This window comes from Pistacia vera, unplaced genomic scaffold (assembly GCF_008641045.1).
Source record: "Pistacia vera cultivar Batoury unplaced genomic scaffold, PisVer_v2 Contig287, whole genome shotgun sequence".
NCBI lineage: Eukaryota > Viridiplantae > Streptophyta > Magnoliopsida > Sapindales > Anacardiaceae > Pistacia > Pistacia vera.
The window spans coordinates 354,241-362,372 of record NW_022196098.1 but is presented as its reverse complement, the minus strand read 5'-3'; positions in this window follow the sequence as shown (position 1 = coordinate 362,372).

Here is an 8,132-nt window from a genome sequence, read left to right as displayed (position 1 = left end):
AGTCATTGGACTTGACACGGTCATAACCCAATTCCCTATTTATTAGATAACCTAAGATACGATCTCTAGATTCAAAGTAATAAAAGCATTAAGTTGTGAGAGACCTACTGAATCAAGGCTAAACTCATATGGTCGGTTTAGTTATCTTGAGTGATTACCCCCCATGTATACAGGCATACACTTTACCACTAGTTATTTAGGTTAATAAAGCGATTACGTACTAAACAACCTAAATTGGCATTAATAGATTAATCCTAAAGATTTAATTGGCCACTTAAACAATTAGAAAAATCAAGTTAGACCCTATTTTCAGAGAAATAATCACATAACCAAGAGGGATCAAAAGATAAAAAGATGCAGATTTTATTAATCACAAGACATGTCTAGGGTTTTCAAATCACCCTCAATCACAAAATTCTTCATGAATAAATATGAGAGCATCATTGTATTTGTAATGCCCACATGGAGGTACGTAATTTAATTTATGCTCTTATACCTTTAGTTGATTTTTGCTAAAGTTATTTTGAGAAAATGTGAAGAAGATGCCTTAAACTTGCATTAAGGGTAAAATGGTATTTTCACTCAAAATTAGTTGAAATTGTGGGGAGTGAAAAGAGATAGAATTTCCTGGAGAATGCAATAAAAATGAGGGTATTATGGTAATTGACTAATGGACATAGATGGAATTTTAAAGAAAGTGCAAGGGGAAAATGGGAAACTAATATATAATTTTATGTTATATCAAGGATTGAAGAGTGAAACCCTAGCCACTCTTCAACCCATTTTCACGCCACCTTCTCCTCCAAATCCTCTCAATTTCTTCACTTCTTTTTCGAAAGAAATTCATAGATTTTGGGTATTTTTGAGTGCATTTTCAATCCCAAACATCTTTAGGTAAGATCCTTGCACTAAGAAGTGATTTTTCATTTTTAAAGTGTTGAATTTTGATGGTTTTTGCTCATAGGATTTAAGAGGAAGAGAGTTTGATCAAAGAAATTCTTAAAGGGTTGGATTGCTCATATCAAAGGTAAGTAAATCCCACCCTAAGTATGATTTAAGTTATGTTGTGTAGAAAATTTTCTTTATGCATATATATGTGTTATGTGTAGAATTGTTGATGGATTTGGTGTTGAATGATGATTAGAACTTATCCATGAGAAGTTGTGTTGGTATATTTGCTACTTGATGAATGTTTTGATGAAATCTGGAAGAATTGAAGTGGAAATTTTGGAGTGTGTATTTTGGGCAGATTTGGCATTAATTATGGAGGATGATATTCCAAATTTTTGGTGGCCTAAAAGAGAGATAGAAGTGTAGCCAAATTAGTGTTGATTTGTGCACATGAATTATTTGATGAAATGTCCAAGAGAAGTGCATGCATGAGTATGATTATGTGTTGTTTGGGATGAATTTGTAAATGGTTGAGAATGACATGTTTGCATTCCATAATGCATAATTGCATCTAAACATGTGAATTTAGAAAGAATTATAAGCATGAAACCATCTACATGCATACATATTCATAAGAGCATGAAAAAGAACTAAAATATGTTAAAGAGAAAATAGAAAGAAATGAGATTATTAAAGATATTCAAATCTTAATTTTTATTTAAAGAAGTATAAAAAGATAAAAAGAAGAGAAGGTTGTTGCGATGGAGAGCCCGTGAGTGACATAGTCCCACATGCACGCTACCTTTAGTGAGTGGCCTCAGAATTCAGAAAGAATAATTGTACAGTCCGTTAGAAGTGCGTGTGGATGAGGTTTGTACCCAAAATTAGAGAATTCACTCACATGGCCAGGGTTCCAAATCTATGTCTCAATCGAGTCTGATCGGCAAGAAAAGAAAGAAAGAAAGAAAGAACATAAATGAAAGAAAGACTAGAAAAGAAAGAAAGAATATAATAGAAAGAAAGAATAGAAAGAAAGACTAGAAAAGAAAGAAAGAAATAAAAAAAAAAAGACACAGAATAAGAATAAGAAAAATAGAAAAGAAAATGCATAATCTATGCATTTGTGCATTTGCATCATGAATATGCATAAGACCATGCTCATTATCATGAGTAGTAAAAAATTAGAAAATGGAGAGAAAAACAGAGAAAGAATAGAGAAAGAACAGAGAGAAGAATAGAGAATAATCAGGAAGTGTGATGTAAGGAAAGAAAATTCAGAACTTAAGCAACAGAGAGAGGAGGGTTGTATAGCAGGTTTACTTACTGAGCAATTAGTGCTCACTCCGTTGTTTTTAATGTTTTTGTAGGTAATAGGTGAGTTGCGGTCAATTGGAACGTCACACAGTGGAAGGGTTGGGCTACACTGTCAAGTTGCTATTTTGAGTATATTTTGTAAATATTTGTATATAAAGAGAAGTTAAATATGGGCCCATACTTTATTACTCGTTTATATGTGCATTTTCCTATATATACATATTTTTAATGAGTTCTATTGATTATTTTACGAGTATACTAGCAAGAAAGAAATTATTACATTTTTGGTATCAGATCAAAGGTCTTGGGATTTGACAGTGTGCCTCTCCTGCCACATTGATGTTCTGTAGCCGACCGCTGTAAGTTATTTCTTTCCTTACTTATAGTAGATGAGTTAATTAATTTTACTAAAAGTGTTGGTTTATGTAGATAAGACACAGAACCCGAGGAAGCAATAGGAAGGAAATGAGCACGGGTGAACTTCTAACCCTCCAGAATCCACTCCTCCTATCCTCGATAAAGCAAGGATTCATAATATTATACAGCAAGTCTTGGCAGAAAATCGGGGAGGCTCCGTACCGGAGAGAGTTGAGACCATAGTTATTGTACCGACCCCTAAAGAGAAGAGAGAGAGGCTGGTACCCCCAGTAGTGCAGAATCGTATTGAGTTGATATATGGGTTGCCTAGTCAACACTAGTTTCTCAGAATTTAAGGGTACTATGGACCCAATAGTGGTAGATGAGTGGTTTAGATCAGTGGAGTGTACGACGGCACTTTTCCCTATGACAGACCGGGAGAAAGTTCAGTATGCCAATTTCTTATTTAGGGGTGATACCTGTATATGGTGGGAATTGATGGAGGATACTCACGATACAACTTTGATGACCTAGGGAGATTTCAGAAGATTGTTTGAGGCATAACATAGAACAGTTGATCGAGTCCATGAAAAGATTCAAGAGTCTATTAGTTTGCAACAGGAGGCTAATTCAGTGAAAGAATATTCAGTGAAATTCAATTCCCTGGCAAGGTTTGCGCGAGGTGTAGTGAGTACACCAGAATTTAGGAGAGATAAGTTCGTTCATGGGTTGAAACCAAAAATAGCCCAAGATGTGATGGCCGGTGCCCAACCCCCTCAAACATACAGTGAAGCTTTGGAACGAGCTTTGCAGGCAAAAATATTTGTGAATAAGCTAACCCTGACAACTCTATCAGCAGTAGCCCCCAGTGTTCCACCTCCTGCTCTACAGATAGATAGAGCTGATGCCCCCACTAATAGAAATGTGAGAAATAAGAAAAAGTTTCAACCCAAGAAGAACATGAGGGATTGGCAAAATAAAAAGTCGAGAACCAGTGAAGTTCCCCAATGCCAGAAGTGTGGAAGAAATCATTATGGGGAGTGTCTTAGAGATTTGGGCCGAAATGTATGCTATAGATGCTGGCAGCCAAGGCATATGATGAAAGATTGTAAAGCCCCTTCTGCACCTGCAGCGGAGACACCTAGAGGTACCAATGCTCGAGTGTTTATAGTAGCCCAGAGTGAAGCTGATGCTAGCCCATCCGCAGTTACTGGTCAGTTATTATTTCATTCAGTTCCTCTTTATGCATTAATTGATTCTGGAGCCACACATTCATTCATTGCACATGGGATTTTAGAGAGATTAGGTTTAAAACCTATTAGAGTGGATTGTCCCATTAAGATAGAGTTATCAAATGGTGTTAGTGTAGTAACTCAAGTGATGCTTCTAGGGGAGTCCGTAGTGATCCATGGAAGAGAATTGCCAGTGGATTTGATAGTGTTTGATATGCCCGATTTTGATGTTATTTTAGGCATGGATTTCCTGGGGAGATTTGGAGTAGAGATTGATTGTCGGAAAAAGAAAGCAAGATTTAATCTTGATGATGGAGATAAGTTTAATTTTGGTGAGGGTCACCAACTTAGTATGTTAATCGGCAATGTAAAGGACAAAAAAGATGTTAAGAAAAAAGTTTTTGTGGTATATTGCTCATATAGTGCACAGTAGTGATGTCCCATAACCAGAGATTCAGAATGTGCCAGTAGTTCAGGAGTTCTTAGATGTATTTCCGAAAGATTTGCTAGGTTTACCTCCAGAAAGAGAAGTAGAATTCAGTATTGAACTGGCACTAGGGATCGCAGCAATTTCTAAAGCCCCTTACCGGATGGCCCCAGTTGAGCTTCAGGAATTGAAAAAGTAGCTTTAGGAACTCTTAGACAAGGGTTTTATTTGACTACCCATTCTTCCTGGGGTGCTCCAATTTTCTTTGTGAAAAAGAAAGATGGATCTTTACGGATGTGTATAGATTACAAAGAGTTAAATAAAGTGACAGTGAAGAATAAATACCCATTACCTCGCATAGATGATTTGTTTGATCAGTTGAAAGGACCAGCAATGTTTTCAAAGATTGATTTGAGGTCGGGTTATCACCAAGTAAGGGTTGTAGACCAAGATATTGCCAAGACTGCTTTTCGGACCAGATATGGGCATTATGATTTCGTGGTGATGCCTTTTGGGTTAACCAATGCCCCAGCAATCTTTATGGATTTAATGAACAGGGTGTTTCAGGATTGTCTTGATCGATTCATAGTGGTGTTTATTGATGATATTCTAGTTTATTCTAAGACAGAAAAGGAACATGAAGAACACCTAAGATTTGTGCTGCAGCGATTGCGAGATAAGAAGTTGTTCGCCAAATTTTCTAAGTGTGAGTTTTGCTAGATCAAGTTATCTTTCTAGACTATACCATCTCAAAGAAGGGTGTATCAGTGGATCCAAGTAAGATAAAAACAATTTTGGAATGGCAACAGCTGAAGACAGTAAAGGAAGTTAGAAGTTTCTTGGGGCTAGTAGGATATTATAGGTAGTTTGTAGTAGGGTTTGCTCAGTTGGCTAAACCGCTTACAACTCTCACCAAACAAAGAACTCCTTTCATTTGGTTGAATGCCTGTGAAGAAAGTTTTCAAGAGTTAAAAAAAGATTGACCACAACTCTTATTCTTGTGTTACCATAGGAGGGTGTAGATTATGACATTTATACAGATGACTCATTTCAGGGACTTGGTCTAGTATTGATGCAGTTAGGTAGAGTAATAGCCTATGCTTCTTGTCAATTAAAAGCGTATGAGACGAGATACCTTACACATGATCTAGAGTTGGCTGCTGTGGTTTTTGCACTGAAAATATGGAGGCATTATAAATATGGAGCAAAGAGTAACATTTATACAGATCATAAAAGCTTGAAGTATTTGTTTACCCGAAGAGAGTTGAATATGAGGCAGAAGAGATGGTTAGAGCTGGTAAAGGATTATGATTGTGAAATTAAGTATCAACCTGGAAAAGCCAATGTAGTAGCTGATGCTTTGAGTAGAAAGGCTTACTTGTCTCAACTCACAAGACAGAAAGAGTTGTTGGGCGAGCTGATCAAGGACCAGATATAAGTGATACCGGGAAGGCTTGCCAGGCTAGGCATTCAGCCCACTTTGCTGGAAGAGATTAAAGAAAAACAAGTTGCTAATGAATGGTGTCAGAAAAGGAGTCAGCAGGTAATTGAGGGCAAGATATCAGAATTCCACCTGTTAGATGGTGTCCTTTATTTTTGGAATCATATATGCATTCCCCAAGATGCTGAGTTGAAGAGAAAGATTCTCACGGAGGCTCATGATACACCATACATTGTTCATCATAGAGGAACCAAGATGTATCAAGATTTAAAGAAAAGCTATTGGTGGCCAGGTATAAAGAGAGATATTGGAGATTATGTGACTAAGTGTTTGATTTGTCAACAGGTGAAAGCAGAACACCAAAGACCATCAGGTTTACTTAAGCCACTCAGCATTCCTGAATAGAAATGGGAAAGTATATCAATGGATTTTATCATAGGCCTTCCAAGATTTCAAAATGGGTTTAATGCCATATAGGTGATAGTAGACAGATTAACAAAATCAGCCCATTTTCTTCAAGTAAAGGATAACACTACCTCAGATTAGTTGGCCTAGATCTATGTCAGGGAGATAGTCAGACTCCATGGTGTACCCAAGACTATAGTATCAGTTAGAGATTCTAGATTTGTTTCGACTTTCTGGACTAGTCTATAGAGAAACTTGGGTACCAGATTAGCATTTAGTACAGCATACCATCCTTAGACAGATGGCGAGACTGAGAGAACAAATCAGATACTTGAGGATATGTTGAGGGCATGCTGTATGGATTATAGAATGGCTTGGCACGAGATGTTACCTTTGGTGGAGTTTTGTAATAGCTTCTTTTCTACTAGTATACTTAAAAATATATATATTAAGAAAACACACATATTTATTATATGAAAAGTAGATGGGCCCAAATTTTCCTTTACTAAACATATAATTCTTTACATAATACAAAAATAACATAAACAAAAGCTTTTACAATGGTGGACAGTAGTGTCATTTCTTTCCGCTACTCGACGTCCATCCGACCACTTCTCACCTATTTCCTGCAAAACATGGAAAAATAACAGGGTGAACACAAAATGCTCAGTAAGTAAATCCTCTACTCTTCCATCCCCGTGACTTTCTCTTTGGTTCTTTCCTTACTCTATTTTTCTCTTCTTCATTCTCTCTTTGTTCTTTCTCTTTTCTTTCTCTGTTTCTAGTTCTCACTGTTCTTTCCTTTCTTTCTAATTCTCTCTATTCTTTCTTTCTTTCTCTCTGCTCTTTCTTTCTTTCTATTCTTTCTTTCTCTCTGTTCTTTCTTTCTTCCTGTCCTTTCTTTCTTTATGTTCTTTCTTTCTCTCTGTTCTTTCTTTCTTTCTGTTCTTTCTTATTCTCACTAATCATGATGGAAATCATGGTAACATGCATGGATGAGATGCACATGCACTAATGCAAAGAATTGCATTTTCTTTCTTCTTTTCTATTTCTTATTCTGTTTCTTTTCTTTTCTTTCTTTCTTTTTCTTTTCTTGCTTGCTCAAGCTCTTCTTTTCTTTTCTTTTCTTGCTTGCTTAAGCTTTCTCATTCTTTCTTATTCTTTCTTATTATTTCCTTTTCTTTCTTATTCTTTGCCGATCGAACTCGGTTGATGCATGGATTCGGAACCTTGGCCGTGTGAGTAAGTATAGTCCTCATCTACATGCACTCTTGCGAATTGTACAAATTCTTTCTTCTTCTTAGACCACTCAATTAAGGTGGCGTGCATGTAGGAAATTCTTCTTGGTACAGCCCTCATCCACATACACTCTTACAGGCCGTACAAATTCTTCTTCTTCTTAGGCCACTCACTTAAGGCGCCGTGTATGCAGGAATCTTCTTCTTATCACCCACGGGTTCCCCATCGCAACAACCTTTTCTTCTTTTTATCTTTTTACACTTCTTTAAATAAAATTCAGATTTGGAACTTTTTAATATTCTCATTTCTTTCTATTTATTCTTTAACATTCTTTAGTGCTTTTTCATGCTCTTATGAATATGTATGCATGTAGATGGCTTCATGCTTATAATTCTTTCTAAATTCACATGTTTAAATGTAATTATGCAATATGGAATGCAGACATGCCATTCTCTACCATCTACAAACTCATCTCAATACAACACATAATCATACGCATATAAACACTTCTCTTTGACATTTCATCAAACAACTTATGTGCACAAAGTAACCCTAATTTCGCTACATTTCTATCTCTTTTCTAAGCCACCAAAAATTGGGAATTAAACCCTCCATATTCAATGCCAAATCTGCCCAAAATATATACTTCAAAATTTCCATCTATGTCCCTTAATCAATTACCATAATGCCCTCATTTTTATTGCATTCTCCATGAAATTCTATCTCTTTTCACTCCTACTTTTTCAACTAATTTTGAGTGAAAAGACCATTTTACCCTTAATGCAAGTTTAATGCATTTTCTTCACATTTTCTCAAAATAACTTCA